We start from the raw sequence: 17,589 nt of genomic DNA, 5'->3' as shown, positions 1-17,589 counted from the left end.
GTTTATTAAGAATTTGTTTTGATTGGCATACAGGAGTCTCAGAGCATCCAAGGTCTCTGCTAGCTGTGAAAAACCTAGAGAAGCCATGTGAATCAGACTACAACCTTAAGCAATTGTGGGACAGCCTTTGAATGAACAGAGATAGCTCTCTTCATTTTTGTGTGTGTGCCTGATTCATTGGAATAACTTTCCAAGCATTGCAATAATAATCTGTGTGAGTTGGGATTTTTGGCATCTGATAGTTACATGTTATAAAAGGGCCCAGAGGTATTACGCAAAGAGCAAGAATGATAGAATGTTCTCCTTGGAAGGTTTGTTTGTGTGTGCTAGAAGGTAAACAACCCTTGATTTAGATTCCAGATGGGTTGTTTTATTTTCTGTTATTTCCCCTTGTTTTTCAAAAATTCCAGAAGCATTATTGTCTGCCTATCTTGCAGATATTTATGTGACCCTTGTGACTTTGCAGCTAACACACAGACTGCTCAGATTCATCACCAAAGGAGAGCAAGAAAAATGTAGTACAGCTGTGCAGCATAGTGGGTAGTATGTATTAATCAGGAGCAAGGCAAGGCTGGATTCAAATTCCTGAGCTAGGGGTGAGGTTTTGGTTTGGATTTTTAAGCTAATAACTCTTTGATGTGAAAAACAGAAACTCTTCTGTGAGCAGGATGCTGAAAGACATTCTTGCTCAGATTTTAATGTAGATTTATCATAAAATGATTTACTTAATTTAATCTTTTACAAATAAATTGTGGCTTTTGTGTTTACTGTTCTAGGAAAATGATTGTATTTAAATGTTTCCATTCCAAGTACTCTATTTTAATACAAAATTTGGGGTGCTATAACTTGAAAGCAATAGTTATGCATGAAGCAGTGAGTGAAAGTCGAACAAGCTACTTTAATTTTGACACCTGTGGCTTCTTGAGTGCCCCAGTACTCAGCATCAATATTGTCATAATGTCATATTTAAGTAGTTACATGAAGGAATCGGGCTATGAACTCACAGAGAAAACTAAAGGACTTTACAGTAGAACTAACCAACACTTAATATTCCCAGGCTTACAGATCGTAGTAGGCTTTTTCATTTATTCAGAACCATGGCTTTCCATTTAATTCCGAAGAGGTTATTTTGGGTGCAGCCTCAAGAGGGACTCATTAAGTGTTGATGCTGCAGATCCTGATGTGTCAAGGCATCAATATTATTTTCCATATTTACCCCAGTTTCCTGGCAGTGCTCTCCAAATCACATAAACGATCCAGCCGGATCCTAATGGACTGTGACTCTGGCAGAGCTGCAGGATTTAGAGATATGCTAGAATATTTTAGAAAAGTAGGACAAATTTTACTAGAGGAAGGCACTCTTGTTACATATAGCCTTACCAAAAAGAGAGCAATCATGCCAGCCACTTTTCCTCTATATCACACCCTTCTCATCCTCAGTTTATTTGTTAGTTTATTGTCATGTTCCTTGAAAAACAAGGTTCTTGGAAAAAAAGAATTAAATTTATGGATGTGTTTGACAAGCACATTTGACAAACATCACTTGACAAACTGTGCTATGGAAAAATAGAAGCAAGAATAACATTTATAAAATTTTAAAATTCACTCTAAAACATGTTAATCCGCTAAGATGTATCAAATTTAAGTCAGTGTTTTTTGGGAACAAAATGAAGAATTCAAGTCTCATTCAATTTTGGTCCAATGTTTTATGTTTTCCTCTGTTTGTCAGGACAAAGAGATATGGGTCACAGCTGAATGGAACTGTTTTTGTCAAAGAAAACCTGAAGTCAAATGTCATTGTCATTCTATATAAATATTCAGCATGTGTGCAGTTCCTTCCAGGCAACTTCCAGGGCACTGGCCTGAGTTAAATTTCTCAACAGAAAAGTAAAAAGCAAAAATAAAAGCAAAACTAAAAGGAATAAAAACCCACCAAGATAGAAATTAAATAAATGGTTAAATGGTTCCAAAATGCATATTCACACACTTTCCCAGCTGAAGGCTTTAGAGTGTTCACTAAATTATTCACTGAGGACAGGTTAAATTCACAATATTTTTGCTGTCACAAGACAAGTTTTGTCTGAAATGTTAATGATGTTGTTTTACTGTAGGAACTTTTGCTGCATTTTAAGGAAAAAAATAAATCAGACATAAAGAAGCAGAAGGAACACTAGGAATAGCTGAGCAGTGAGACCACAGCCCACCACATTTCAGGCTGGTTCCCTGTTGGCATCTGTCACATATAATCTGGACTTGCTGGAATCCAGCTTCTCATCCCCAAGCACAGAAGTGATGAAGGTGGAATGGCACAGAAACCTCATCTGCACCAGGTTTAACCCCATCTTCTCTTCTCCACACATGTGCCTGAGCTGCTTTCACAACACTGAGCAGAGGAGCCTCAACTGTGCTGTGCATCTTGCTGTTTGAAAACCAAGAGTTTTCCATTAATTTTGACCAGTAATGGTATCCTCTTTTTTTGCCTCAGTATTACTCCTCTTCCAAGAAGCAGTTATTAAAGCTAGAGCTTCAATGCAATGACAGTCCAATGGTAAAAACCCGTGTGGTTCCCATAGAAACTTGCAGGGTGTACTCACAGCTCCTCTCCAGTAAGGACACACATCACTGTGTTTGGTGGTCTTTGTGTCCCACTCTCTATCATCTTCTGGATGACATCTCTGGGCATCTAACAGACACGGTTCTAACTTCTGGATACCCCAACTTCCAGGGCAAAATGCTGCTATTGTTGTGAATATAAATGCTTTAGACATGTCATCCATGTTGAGTGAGTGCTGTTTTTGTGCTAAGGGACCATAACAGGTGAGAAGAGAAACTTAATGAGAAGAGGATGTGAGAACATTTCTCCCCCCCTTTTCTTTTTCCTTTCCTATAGTCACTTGCAATCACAAGCCAAGTCTTCAGCTTTGGCATTTAAATTGATCCTGCTGGGTTTAAGCCCTTAAAGAAGGCTAGTGATTAACAATTATTCATCTCCATACTTTAAGCTGCATCCTTCTATCTAGGGCAACAGCCATTTTTGTGTCTCTTTTACAGACTGCATTTGCAGTTTGAATGTCCACCATAAGATGGCATTGTCAGTTCCCACATTTGTTCCACCGTCTGGTGTGGTCAGGAGCCAAACATGCAGCCGTACTTCTCGTGGAAAAGTCAGTGGTGTGTCAGCAATTATCCCTCCAAAAGCCCAAAAGCATGTGTAGCTGCTGGGATCACTAGAGGACAAGTGCAATGTAACTATGGAAAGAGACAAAGTTTTTAAACCTTCTCCAAGAAGGTGCCAGGAATAAAAATATCTTCTTTAGCGATAAATGTAAAGATCAAAAGAAAAAAATCTCTGTTCCCAGAGAGACTGATGTCCTGAAAATTATAATAAAAGCAATTTTACTTACAGGTACTTCAGAATATGAAAGAAAACCCAAATTGAGAATTGGACATTTTAAAAAGGACTGGCAAGGTATTTTGCTCAAAATTATGGCCCTGATCCTCAATTAAAGCTGGAAATTATTCAGGGCAGCTAAGAACTGGGTGTTGATTTTGGCAGTAGCCTGTTCTGTGTTTATCTCCAAAAACAGTAAAACAACCATGTCTGCCCTGACCTGACAAAAATCTTCATATGTTCCTCTTCTTGCATCACTCACTAGCACTGTTTGAATGTCTGTAAAATGTTGAAGGTTGTTTATTGTTTTCCTTTTTTCTTCTTTCTTATTTTTCATTTCTGTAACTTAATTCTGAATTTCATTATTAATATGGGGCTTCTTGCAGTATCACCTTTCATTTTTCGGCAGGGGCATTTATTCTAGTATGCTCTGTGGCAATAACGCAGGCCAGGTTATTGATCCCAGTGGGAACAGTCACATGATTCAAACAGTTCATTTGCTTACATGTGCAGCTGAATTGGTGTTTCTCAGCATTAAGTTCATCTTGAAAATTTGCATAAATTTGTGCTCACAGTCCTGGATTCATTAGTTTGACCAAGAAGCTGAGAGTATTTTCTCAGTTGTCTTAGCCCGTTCGATTAACTCTAAATTCACCTGGGAATGTTTCTGAGAGAAATGGGTCTACACTGTGATGTGGACATGTAACATAAGATATGAACCAGTATCTACCTTCCTGGAAACTTACAGAATTGATTTTTTTTTCTTAACGGTCTTAATTTTTGATGCTGAGAAATAAATATTTATGCTGCTACATTCTGACTCTCTTTAATTTAAAAGTGCTTTTTAAAAATTATTTTGTCTTGGCTGGTGAGCCAGTGATGGAGATGTGAAACCAGAAGAGACATACACATGTACATGTAATTATTCTCCTCATAAAAACCAGCCTCACAAGGGTAGGATTGGAATCCATCACAAGTAAGGGGGTGAAAATTTTGGTAAGAAAGTGGTAACAAATAGAAAAGTCTCTTAGCAAGATACTGCCCCAACAGAGAAAATTTCTGTTCAGTTAACTACTGCATCAACCCTGCACATTCATCATCTGCTTTCCTCCTCCCCAAAGCCACTTCTTGCCCTCTCCACAGAGGGTTCTCCCACTCACTTTTACAAATGTTAATTAATTGCCATACATGAAGTAACACGGGTGAAGGAGGGAATGGAAACTTCTTAAAATGGTTACAAGACATTAAAATATTTGCCACTCATGAAAAATTACCACTATAGTTTAAAATAAAGTATCATTACTTTGTTAAAAAAAAGACAAACGCATGCAAGTCTGGAATTTGTGAAGTATAAACAATTTTATTATTTTTTATTTCTTATCAATCAATGATTTTATTGTTGATTTTGGCAATCAACTATACTTGTATCTTGGGAAAGCAATAAAAAGTCTCAATACATTTCACAAAACTACTCCAAGTGATCAGATAGTATATTTTTTAAGTCTACCTTTATTTGTATCTATTATAAGTCTACCTTTATTTCAGGTAATGCAGTACTAACTAATAGCATATTGCTTTGGCAAGTCTTCACGGTTACCAGAGGGAGCTCCGAGACGTAATTTCAGTGTTTTAACCAAGCATTTTAGGTCTGGAAGTAATTTGTTAAAATACCTGAGCACAATAAATAAAGTTTCGTATTTCTGGATACATTTCCTTCTGGTACATCATCTCTGAAGACTGTAGTGCAGATTCCTCATTCTGGATGCCACCATCTGTAAGTTGAATCCAACAGATGATAGGTGCACACTAAAAGCATTAATCCATCACTGCTTTTTTCAAATTTGTATGGATCAATCTAGGAACATATCAGCTAAATGCACTTTTACCCTTAATGATATTTTTATGTTCAGTAGACATTGCTGCAATGAATACAACTGAAATACAACTACCAGCTGAAATACAACTACCAACTGAAACACAATGACCAGCTTATTCTAGCCTTGTTAATCCATTTTATTTTTAAAGATACAGACAAATTTTCTACCCCAAGATTTTTTCATCTCTGATAGTAGAGTAGACCACCTGTGTATGATTTTTTTCTTGATTTTCTGAAGAAATGGCACTACTTTGGGTAAATAAGTTATTTATTCTATATCTGAACTATTTTATCCACAGAATAGGACATTTTGTGCCATAGAGAAGTGCTCAGAAGATGCAGCACTTAAACATTTTTAAGATTTATGTGACAGCATGAGAATCAAGAGATAGGCAGACTGTTGTTTTTTTGCTTTTTATTTTAACAGCCTGGAAGGGGAGTTCAGGAATACAACTGACTGACAAATATTCAACAGCACTTTGTCGAAATCTTTATTGGATATAAAATGTTTCAAGTAAAGCATTTTGACTGATGTCTGTAGTGTGGAAATACACCTTGATTTCCATCTGGCTGCTGAGACCCTGTTGTACACAAACTGTAGGCACTGCAACTCCAAGTACAGATCTGACATGAGAAGTCTAAAAGTGTTGCAAGAAAATTCCAGGTCTTCCAGATCCAGAGCATGAAAACCAGTTGGAGCCTAATATTTACAGGACACCCAGTTTATGGGGAATCAACAAAAATCCAGAGTGCAGACTCAAAAAGATGTGGGGATCTTCAGAAGTTGACAGATAACAGAACAAAACTCCTGCGCTGGTGTTTAAATGCCTTGCTGCTTGGCTGATGTCAGAGAACATGGAACTCAGGGTCAAGTTCTTTATTTTGTGTTTATTATCATCATCATGTGCTGTTAAGGCCTGTCCTTGTCCTGCTTTCAGTGAACACCCAAAGCAGGGTCAATGGCAGCATGTACAGAGGAGTTATCAGTGTGACTCCTGTTCTTAACTTGTACTGAACTAGAAAGGTTTTGGTTTAAGCTAGGAGCAAGACACAGAAATGTGATGCTTCATGGTTAATGCCTAAGATAGTTTCCAGTTCTTGTATAGTTTAAGATATTTAATCTTAAGTTTGACTCCTGCTGTTCTAGAAAAAATATGTAACTTCAATTATATACTTACTTGAAATACCCAGGGTGTAACTTTTGCATGCTAGCACGGTGTGGCTACAAGCACTGTGTGTACCACTGCACCTCACTGACATTGAGAACTGCTGAATCTTGTGCAGAAACTGCAGGCGTGTCAGTCTCAGCTCACCCATGGGAGACTGTGAATGTTGTAGTGTGGTGATCTCAAGCACCAAGTATTGATAAATGGATGTAACTGAGCTTTACCTAAGGTGTTCCTGCCTTTTGCAGAAGGTTTGGACTAGATGACCTTTTAAAGGTCCCTCCCAACCCAAACCATTTAGGGATTCTGGGATTTTTCATCTAGCTGTTGCTATCTAACCCAAATACATGATAATTTAAAAATAAATAAAGTCTTCAGTGAGCAGTAGTGATGACCTGATTATTCAAGGTCTTTTGGGCAGAAGATTTCTCCAAGTCAGTGGCAGAAGTCCACAATTCCAGAGGAAGGTGAAGGTACAGTTGAAATTGAAGACAAATTTGGCTCAGGAGGAATCTCTCTGAAAGTCCTTTTGTAGTGTGATTGTGGCTTTCCTGGCAGTTATTTTGGCCCCATGCCAGACCCTACCCTGAGGAAAGTCAAGTGCAGTAGGAACAGTGTTTAAATAATCAGTGTTTGTGCTTAGAACTGTCCATTTTCAAATGCAGCTCAGAAGAAAGTATAAAGTCATGAGGAATAGGTGAAGCTTTCAAAAGACCAAGGAAATAGCCTCTTGTGTGTTGTGAATGACTTTCTTTGCACGGCGCTTAATGTGACAGATATGGGATTTATCCTCTCCAATTTTTGGAATTGTTTAATGGTCAGTTTGTACGTCTCAGATGACTGGTTAAGAAATTAGGCTGAAACACTGGATGGCCATATTATCAGCCTGCAAACTCCATTTGTGAATGTTGATTTGATTTATAAATGACACTGTATCCTGGATTCTGTCTGGACATTTCTTCCTGCTGGATGGCATGGTGCTAGCTTGAAATGCAGAGTCTGCTTCCCTGTCCTTGCTAGCAAGTTAGCTGCAGCCTATGTGGAATAGTTAGAATTTTAGGTGGGCTGCAACAAAACAAAGGTATCAACTGGCTTGTGCTAGGGGTAGGAGAAAAAGTAACTAAGTGTGCTAGGGGTAGGAGAAAAAGTAACTAAATTTACATAACAATAACTTTAATAATAGGCATTTATGAGGAATGAGGAGGCTTGCACAGGAAAATGAGGGAGGACCTGAAAGAATGAACAGACTCACTGAACGAGGTAAAGATTTGAAAGATGCTTCCATTTCACTGTGTCTTTCCACAACTGATTATATTTTCCATGGTATTCATATATGAAGCATGATTATTTTAGAAGCCCCACTGGGAGTATTCTCCAAGCCTTTCTTTAGCTGTTGCATCATTTTTAACCAGTGAGAAGCTAAGCCCTCAAGTCCAGAATTTTGAGGATTGTGCAGTTTCTTCTGAAAAGGCTCTGGAAGAATTACACTGTTAAGTGGACATGGGTTGTCAGACTGTAGAGCGCTAATTTTCATGAAAGAGCAAAAGTGAGAATATCTGAATCCCAAAAAGCCTGATTAGAAGAGCTGAGTTTGTGAGATACCATTAGAATCTCATTAGCTGTTTCAATTTAAGGACAAAGGATGTCCAGAGAATGAAGATTCTTGCTGAAGTCTCGTAAGCATCTTAGTGAAGTGCCCACCAGGGCCACAGAAAAATACTTCTGGGTTTTGTTGGTGCAATGCTGTTTTCTAATTTTGCTCTCCATAGAGCAAAGATTTTATTCCCCTCCTCAATAATGAAATCCCTGTCTCCATGAGTGCACATTATATATATATTTAATATCTTATCACTAAATGCCCTTATAAAAAGTCCCTCTCCATCTTTCAGCAAAGAAAAAATTATTTACTGCAAGGATGGGAAGACACTGGAACAGGTTGCTCAGAGAAGTGGTGGGTACCCCATGTGCTGTGAATTTTCTAATCTGAGCAGCCATTTCCACTTGGTAGAAAAGAGAGGTTGATAGGAACCTGCTGCTGTGGGGCTTGTGCAAAGTGACTTGCAGGAATCACAAAAGGAGAACATAAGAATTCACAAGTGTGGTAGGCATTGTTTTTCTGTGTTTGGGTTTATTTTTTTTCCACTGTTGACCAGCCCCTACTTATACTTACTGTAATAACTAATGTTATTAAAATTTATGCACTTACACTTTTTTCCCTAGTCTACTTTCCTGGCTGTAAGTAAAAAGGTAAAATAGAAGAAAAGTCAAAGCAAAAGGTAAGTTTGTAACAAACACTTCAAAAATATCCACTGTTTTGTCCTGTGGGTTTTTTTGGTGTGGATTTTAACTTTTTAAAAAAAAAATTAAATTATTATTTTAAGTATCTTTATTTCTGGTTTGCTAAGTTCCCTGAACTTATAGCTGAAAGCAAAAACTGCCAATGTGAAGGTCTCTTTACACTGGCATTTGTATGAGAAAGGTGAAGACCTCATGTTTGTGAAGTTAACTGTCTATTACAATATAGGCAGAAGAACTGTTTATTACATAGTGCTTATAAACATATGAAATTTGATATTGTTTTGATGAAAGGCACTTTGGAGGGAAGAAATCAAGCTTATACCTTGTTTCTGTCTCTGCTTGATTGTTTGGGAAGGCTTTCTCTAAATCCCTGACATTGATAAGAGACATTTGAGAAGTTCCCCCTAGCCAGACCAAGCCTGGGCTCACAAGCACACTTCCATTATTTCATCTGGATTTTATTACTGCAAGCAGCTTACCCAGCTGCATAGCGGGAATGTTTAACCAGGAGCAAGACAAACTTCCATAAGCTGCTTAATTCAGACTTGGGACTGTTCCTTCAAATCAATTGATATTGAAATAATTACTTCTCAGAATCTGTAGAGGAAAGGATGTAAAAAGAAAATTAAAATCTAATTACATGGAGGTAGAAAGCAGAGTCTGAGCAGACAAATCTTAAGCTTTAGCAAATTTTCAAAGGTTACGTTATTCTTTTTGTCCCTAAAAGTCTTTTTACTTTTCTCTCTTCCTCTTGCACTTTTATCACAGTTTTTAAACAACAAGGAAAGCTTTTTTTTTTTTTTAATTTATTCTAGATTAAATTAGGGTAAAATTATTTAACTTTTTCTTTTATTAATATGTATAAAGAAAATGTCACCCAACATAATTGACTGAGTTACCCTGACAGTGTCAATGTCCTGAATAGAAGAATATAATGCTGTTTTCCCAAGAGTAAGGGTCTTTATTTGTAGTGTTTGCAGCTAAATTTCAGCTTAGGCAGCTGTTTTGCTTCCTCTAATTCCCTCTTTATAAACTGTGTAGTTGTTCTCCTCTCTACTATTAAACTGCAGGTAGTATTATAAATTCACTGTGGTGGATGAAGTAATTCATGTATAGCATGGGCTAAACTCCCTTCTTCTTTTCAATAATTTTATACTAATTTAACTGCCCAGCTCAATGGAATTATAATGATGGAGAGCAGAGCTCATGATACTTTAGTGAGGCAGAAAGAAGAAAAATGGCCATGTTGAAAGTGTGTATATGTAATACAAAAGTAAAAATACTAGAAGAGTTTTTTGCTTTGTCTTGGCAGGGGGGAGTTAAAGTAAAGCTGATGCATTTTTAAGGGAAATGACACTGGAAATATGGAAACTTGTTTGTTTGTTTCAGCACAAGTCTAAATTGAAAGCAGAGATTGAAGGGTATAGGGTAGGAAATGGGTTGAACTTCACCTAGGGGAAAGTATTACTGGACAGAGGGAGAGGAAGGGTTTATGTTGGGGTCAGGGTGTTCAAAAGCAGTTTTCTGAAGTGAAGCAGCTAATCACTAAGACAACAAAAATGAACAATGACCATATACAAATACCTGAGGAAGAGTAAAAATGGAGCAAGCATGCGCAAGGCTTAACACATGTATGCAGGCTCTCTGAACCTCCTGCTTTATTCAGTACCGGGGATTTAACAGTTCTGTTGTAGTTGGTCTGTCTGGTAATGCCAAATTATCTATCCCCTAAACATTTGCCCCTTTTCTCCTTGAACCCATATAAACATTTTTGTATTCACAATTTTCTCCAGCAAGATATTACAGGTTTATGCTACCCTGTGCCTTCCTTGCCGCTTTGAACATGGTTCCCTGTAGGTTCATTTACTGGACTTCCTTTAAAAGACCATCTATCCCTATCCAGCCTTTCCATGTCTTTCATGATTTTGCACACCTGTTATATTCTGCCTAAATCCCTGCCACTGCCTGAAATATTTTGCCTACTAATTGCCTACTTCATAGGGAAGCCAGTCATTTTTTTACTGTTTTGACCTTTTTTTTATCCCTGTTCCTCTTTTTGAAGGTTTTTGGTTTCCTAATAACAGATTATTTTCAAGCCAAGGGTTTCGGCCATACACACACCATTCTTATATATTTATGCTCCATAAGATGAATTGTAGATTTAAACAGTGGCATAGTGACCCGTTCTGTTTATCCTTCTTTTGCTAATTCCAAACATTTCCTTATTTTTTTCACTGCTATTGAGTGTTCACTTGTTACTTTGTGGAACCAACTACTGGGACCTCCAATTCTTTCTCTGCTAATGGCCATGACTAGGAGTAATTTTCCTTGTTTTATGCTTATTTCTACTGGGTTTCACCTGCCAGGTGAATGGTTTTGTGAGGTCCTTCAGATTTCGCCGTGCTTCCTCATCCTCACTCCTTTGAATGCTTTTTCTATCACTGGCACACTTCCTTGCCTTACCACTAACGCTGCTTTCAAGGTTAAGATGCAATAAAATGAATAGCACAAACTCAAGAGTTTCCACTAATTACTTTCTTCCACTGTAATGCTGACCAATTATCCATATCAAACCTCCTCCACCTTCCATTTTTTAACCACTTGCTTCCTCATTCCTAAACATTTCCCACTTATTTCACTGCTGCTTAGTTGTTTTAAAAGCCTATGGTAAGAGAGATAATAGGAAAAAACCCAACAAAATAACAATTCAAACCTTCTGGTTGTATAACTGTTTTTCTGTTCATGATTTCTTCCAATACCTCAATAGTTTGATGAAATACAAGACTTCCCTCTGCAGAGCCTGTGCTGGTGTCTGTATCTGATACTCAGATGTAAGGAAGTCGTATCTTTGTAGTTGCCCACTAATTATACCTAGTGCAAATTGCATTATGTTTCTCGTTTACTTTTCAGCCTTTGTCCTATGATTCACATAAGGTAAATAATTTTTGCATTTGCATAATAAGAAACACTATTCTGAAAATTGTGTTCTTTGCATTCATTCAGCTTTTTCTAACTCATTAGTTTCAACGTTCACTCATGGTCTTTGTTTAAAGAATTACAGCTTGGTCCCCCTGCAGCTCAGATGAAGTCCATCCCTCTTGTGCAGACTTTTTATCAGATGTGTACCTAGGTATTGTTACAAATTGAAGAAAATAGACTTTTGAAGTTTCATGCTTCAGATAAATTTGTACTGGCTTCATACTGCAGCTTTATCAAAGAGACATCTTGAAGGAAAAGACGCATTTTAATCACAAAAGGTTGACTTTTGTTTTAACACTAGGAAGAGTTAATTTGTCACAGTTAAAAACATTTGAAAGTGGATTTTGTGTTTAATGCTTTGCTGAAAAGATCTCATGCAGCAAAAATATCCTCAATTCTGTGTTAATTTGTTTGTGGAAACATTGGATTTTTTTTCTTCTCAAAACCAGCATTATAATGGATCGGCAAATTTAACCAACTTCTGCTTGTGAATACTCCAAATATTAATGAATATATTGAGCTGATGATGGGGTTAGTGATGCATTGTAGAAATGGTAAAATTTCATATAGTCCTGCTTCATTCCTATAGCTATAATGAAGAAGGCTGTATTGTGGATAATTTAGATAATCTGCAGGGGAACTAAAGCAATGACTGTGAAGGAGAATGTGGCGTGTCATCCCCCTAGGCCATGGAGCACTCCATTTGCTGGAATAGCTTCTAACTGCTATTTAGTGGGCAGCTAGTGGAAAATAAAATTGCTTCAGGCAAGTGCGAATCTTATTCTGTATTATTAATGTTTGCAGTCTGGGTGAGGAATAGGGTAAGCTAACTCCATTTCTAATAAGGGGAGAAAACGGGAGGCTAAAGGAAAGGGAGGAAAAGATCAATATCTTCTTTTAGCAAGATTTCTTTTCAAGGATTGTTTGTATTGTGCTGAGTTTTTGCTGAGGGTGGAGGGAGGTCGGAATAGTAGATTAGACACCTGTAGCTTCTTCTGGAGACAGTGATTTCTGTTATCTAATGGTCATCCACAAGTGACTTGTTGATGAAGTCGGTAATCTCTGGTTTGCAAGAGCTCAGGCATTACTGAAAAACTGAAAGGAAGAGAGGAGCATTATGTGAGAGAAACATTTCACACCCTGAAAGTTGGATGAGTTCACCATAGTCTGCTGAAATCCTCTGGAAAAATGTGAATGTAGATTTTGGATGCTAATATGTGATGAGATTTCCACTAAGAAAATTTGAAAGATTTCAAATTCTCTGAGTTTTTGTTTTGTTTGTTTAATTGGTTTTGGTTTGTTTAGTTTTTTGTTTTGTTTTGGTTTTAAGTACATAAGCTAAAATAAAGCAGGCTTTATGGTATTGAGATGATGCAATATTACTAATCTATAGAAATTGGCTTCAGAGGATCTTTTTCATCTGGGCATCTGTGTGTCCATTTATACCAAAAACTATTGAAGTCTAGGAGGACTGTGGAAGGAGCCCATCAGAAAACCTTTTCTTCCAAGTTTTCCACATACTAGCCCTAGAGGAGACTTTCATCTTTATAAAGTAGATTTCCCAAAATGGTGTCATCTGGGAACTGGCTGCCCTCAGGATACAGAGAGGAATACTTCAGAGATAATACAATGTTTTCAGCAGGATGGTATGATGATCCCACCTCAGGCAAGATTTTCTTTTCCTTCCCACTCAAATTTTCTGTCAACTCTCTTCTCAGTGTGCCACCTGCTCTCCTGTAGACTGGATGTTAGACATAAGAAGTGCATGTGGTATATCTCTTCTGGGAAATATCTTTCAAACTTCCCATGGCTTTCCTTCCTGATACCTCCTAGCTCTTGATCAGATTGAGTAGGGGTGTGCATGACTTCATCAAGAGAAGAAAGCATTGTGTTCCAGAACACATGGGCTAAAACACGCATGTGACATGAACAAGAGTGAGTGAACTGTTGGTACTCCAGTCTAGCACGCAGATAAACTCTAATACCCATATTCAGTAGTTAGATTTCTTTCCTGAAGAAAGAAATCATGCTGTAATCACTGTGCTGAGATGAATGGTGGTGCCTCTTTGTTTGCATGCCAAAAAAAAAAGCACACATCTGGCAATCCAGATGTGAAGATTTTGCATAATCATCATAAATCATTTGAGATCTTGTTGATGGTTTTGTCTGGAATTAATCCATAACTACCAAGTGCAGAGTTTACTTCTTAACTCCATAAGATTCATTTTTATTTTAAATGCAGTGGGTTGAGTGGACATGTGCAAATGTTGAAATTCCTATCAGCAGATGGGAGTCAGAAAACATGAAATTAAAGTTAGTAGTAAATCAAAGCCTTCAATCTGTGTTGGGATTGCTGAGAAGCACCAAGCAGCAAACTGCAACTTCTACTAACATTCTGAATGGTTTAGATTTTATCTGTGAGAATGTAGATGGGGAAGATGAGAAGAACTCTACATCAAGAGAAAAATAACTACCTGTCAAGTGAGATAACAACTGTGATATGATAAGAGATTTTCTTTAGTTTTTGACTGGATCAGTTTTGAAGCATCATAGGTAACAGCTATGAAACAAATGTCCAACTACGATGCAAACAATAATTTGTGTGATTTGTTTTTTTCCCTTCAAACTCTTCCCAGAACAGAAGTAAGGCTGTACTGCCTAATTATTCATTTGCCACCTCACTTTCCATTTTGTAATTTCCTTTGGTGCATTGGCTATGGTATGTTGTGCTATCCTACAATACCTCATCTGTTGTGTAAGTTTAAAAGTAGTTGATGTTGGAGTAGGAAGGGCTAGGGTGACAGTAATAATTCAATTCATCCTTGATTTTCAGTATTCCTTTCCACCATCAGTATTTGTTGTGGAGGTAGGTTTTTTTACGTCTCATTATGAGGTTTTGATTATTCAGTTTGGAGAGGGCAGTTTCTGAACTTACTGCTGTATAGTTTATTTCTTAAAGCCTGCACAGTTTTTTTTGGTTTTTTTTTTTTTTTTTGGTTTTGTTTTTTTTTGGGGTTTTTTTGTTGGTTTTTTTTTTTTCCTTCCATTAAGATATATGGCTTTACTTTTAGGGTATACTATTTGGGGGTTTTTGGTATTATTTTTTGAGAACAGAAATGTAGTAGAATTATGCAGCATAATTCTGATCTTAGGTTTCAGGGAGGCTCAGAAACCAAGATTTTTCTCTTGTCCATCTCCTAAACACCAAGCCATGGTGTACTGTATGACCAGTCAGATGAAGAACAGCTGAGAATCCCTTGGACTCTAAAGAAAAATAGCAGACATAGTTAATAGTGATTCAATAAGAAATTAATGCACTGACTGCTGATAGATTTATTTCATCCTTTTTCTTCAGGGAAAAGTTGATCCCTGATGTTCTTGAAGCCCCTTTGTCTCTAAGAGCAGATTGCTGTGAATGTGTAGGACTCAGTGCTAATGGACACAGGGGTTGTATCCACATTGACTGTCCCATGTCTCTAATTTGCTACAAGAACAGGAAGGGGCTTTGCTGCTCCTTGGCAAATGAAAAAGCTCTTTCAAAGAGGAATGCTGAACTTCCTATTGGGTCTCCAAGCCTCTTGAGGTGAAGGCTGTATGGCCTGCAGCATTGCTGAAAACATGACTAAAAGTCAAGCTGCAGAGGCAGAAATCCTGTTCAGCTGATATGGATGGAGGAGAGTTGGCGAGTCCTATTCTTTTAGCCACAAATATATATGTGGCCTTTCTGACCAGAGAGGATTCTCTCTGTCCCCAGCAGCAGCCTCTGGAACCCACAAGAGACATTAACTACAGTGCTGTGGAAAATGGGAAATAAACAGCATGGCTATTTGACTTAGCTTTCATTTTATAGGTTGATTTACAAATAATTTTTTCTTTTCTGGTTTTGTTTTAAATTGAATGCTGAGGTGTTCCTTTAAACTTCTAAATCACAAAATCAGTGTTAGATGGGCAAAGAACACCTTTATTCACGTCAGGTATTTATTAGCCATTCTCTCCTTTCACAGAATCACAGAATAGTTGAGATTGGAACAAATCTCATGGGACCGCCTAGTCCAAACTCCCTCCCTCAAGAGGAGTCAGCTGGAGCAGGATGTTCAGGACAGTGTGCAGTAAGATTATGGACATCCCTGAGGATGGAAACTTTACAGGCAATGTTTTAGTGTCTGACCACCTTTGCAGAAAAAAAATTGTTCTGTGTTCATATGGAATTCCATGTGCATCATTTTGCACCCATTGCCTGTAGTTCCTTCTTGTGGCTCTGAGAACAGCTATGACTCCATTTTTAAGCCCTCTCGGACATTAATGTATCTTCCTCCCCCAAAACTTCTCTTCAGGCTGAAGAGTTCCAACTCTCTCTCAGCCTTTCCTCATGTGAGATGCTGCAGTCTCTTTGCTGTCTTAGTGGCTCTTTCCTAGAATTGCCCCAGAAAGTCCATTTCTTGAGCTGTAGCACCCAGAACAAAGGGCCAATACTCCAGATGAGGCTTCACCAGCACTGAGCAGACAGGACCTCACCTTCCTCAACCTGCTGACAATGTTTTTCCTAATGCAGGTCAGAATATTGTTTTACCTCTTATCTGAACAATTCTAATTTCTCATCTTATAAACAGTGAATGCTTAAATGTGAAAAAAAAAAAAAGTAATCACTAAACAGTACTTAACATTATGGATTAAGAGAAGAATATTTAAGCTTCAATGTAATCACCATGTCAGTAATGCTTAATGAGATATGACTCCTTGTAATGTCCTATTTTTTGCTGAAATCATTGGGTAAAAGAAAAATTGTGACAAAATAAGCTAAAATGGTGTTTCTTCTTCCTTGCTCCTGCTCCCCTTCATTCTTCAAGCTAATAAGAAAAAAAATAATTTGTGGGAGAACTTTGATTTCATGAACATATTCCTCTTATGATTGATAGGTAAAACACCAGGTGAGACCTTCAGCACTCACTATTTGGAAACCAAGGGCAAGATCTATGTTTATCTAGACCTGGTCCACTAGCTGAGGAGATGTGTGAAATGTGCACTTGCTGCATCCTTTTAGAAGCAGGGATGAAAATGGCCTGCTTTTTGGGTGCTCTGTGAAAATGTACTGCGTTTGAGCACTGGCATATTAGAAATAGGGGAGTGGATCTGAGGGAAGGGCAGGGGGCAATATGCAGTTCTAAAACTTGCAATTGTCCATCCCAGAACTGAGCTTGCATTGGGCATTCAAAAGCTCAGATAGACAGCATTTCTCAGGATATCACAAAAGGAGCTCATGTAAGACAGGACATTTTTCATCAGTCAGAATTTAAAAACCTCTCCCAGAGAGGCTGGTAAAACTGACAGTCAGCCTACAAAGTCTTTGTTATCTCAGAAGTACAAATCCTCCTTGCATTCCTTGTGGGATACCACAAAATTTAAATCACTCTAACTTCCCTTAATTCTAGCCTACTTTGAGACTTATCTTGAGAACAGGAGGGTTCTTGGGCCAGTGCAGTCCCATTACACCTGCCAGTCACAGTGAAGATTCAGGACGTGGGTACTGATGGACAAAATTCAAGTATGGAGAAGTGAGGGCTATAGTCTGTATGTTTTTATGAAGCGCTGTTTGGAAACTTCCCTGTCTGACAATTCAGGAGCACTGGCAGTCGTGCTCCCACCACCAGACACTTTCACTGCTGGTGCCTTCGCAACAGGCAGCCCCAGGGACCCAACAGGACCCTGGGTTTACTCCCTGCACACCCCACACACTCACACTCAGACAAGGATTCCTCACAGGCTCGACCCTGGGTTTTTCATAGCAGGGTCTCAGATTCAATCTGGATTTCTTGAAGTAATTTTACCATGGTGCAGCAATGGAATAACAGCTGGAGCTGGTACCTCCGTAGAGGGACCAT

General features: G+C 38.1%; 2 long non-coding RNA genes across 2 annotated transcripts; both read left to right on the top strand.

The window, feature by feature from the left end:
* The first annotated feature begins 1,045 nt into the window (after window positions 1–1,045).
* LOC137476650 (uncharacterized) lies at window positions 1,046–3,297 on the top strand. Its single transcript, XR_011000498.1, has 3 exons — window positions 1,046–1,330; window positions 2,112–2,330; window positions 3,052–3,297. It is a non-coding gene; the product is annotated as an uncharacterized lncRNA (long non-coding RNA).
* A 5,114-nt stretch (window positions 3,298–8,411) lies between these two features.
* Window positions 8,412–15,994, top strand: LOC137476649 (uncharacterized). Its single transcript, XR_011000497.1, has 3 exons — window positions 8,412–8,534; window positions 13,953–14,023; window positions 15,715–15,994. It is a non-coding gene; the product is annotated as an uncharacterized lncRNA (long non-coding RNA).
* The last annotated feature ends 1,595 nt before the right edge of the window (window positions 15,995–17,589 follow it).

The sequence above is a fragment of the Anomalospiza imberbis genome, chromosome 6, assembly GCF_031753505.1.
Source record: "Anomalospiza imberbis isolate Cuckoo-Finch-1a 21T00152 chromosome 6, ASM3175350v1, whole genome shotgun sequence".
Classification (NCBI taxonomy): Eukaryota; Metazoa; Chordata; class Aves; order Passeriformes; family Viduidae; genus Anomalospiza; species Anomalospiza imberbis.
Note: the sequence above shows the minus strand (reverse complement) of the source record. Positions and strands in the feature narration are given on the sequence as shown.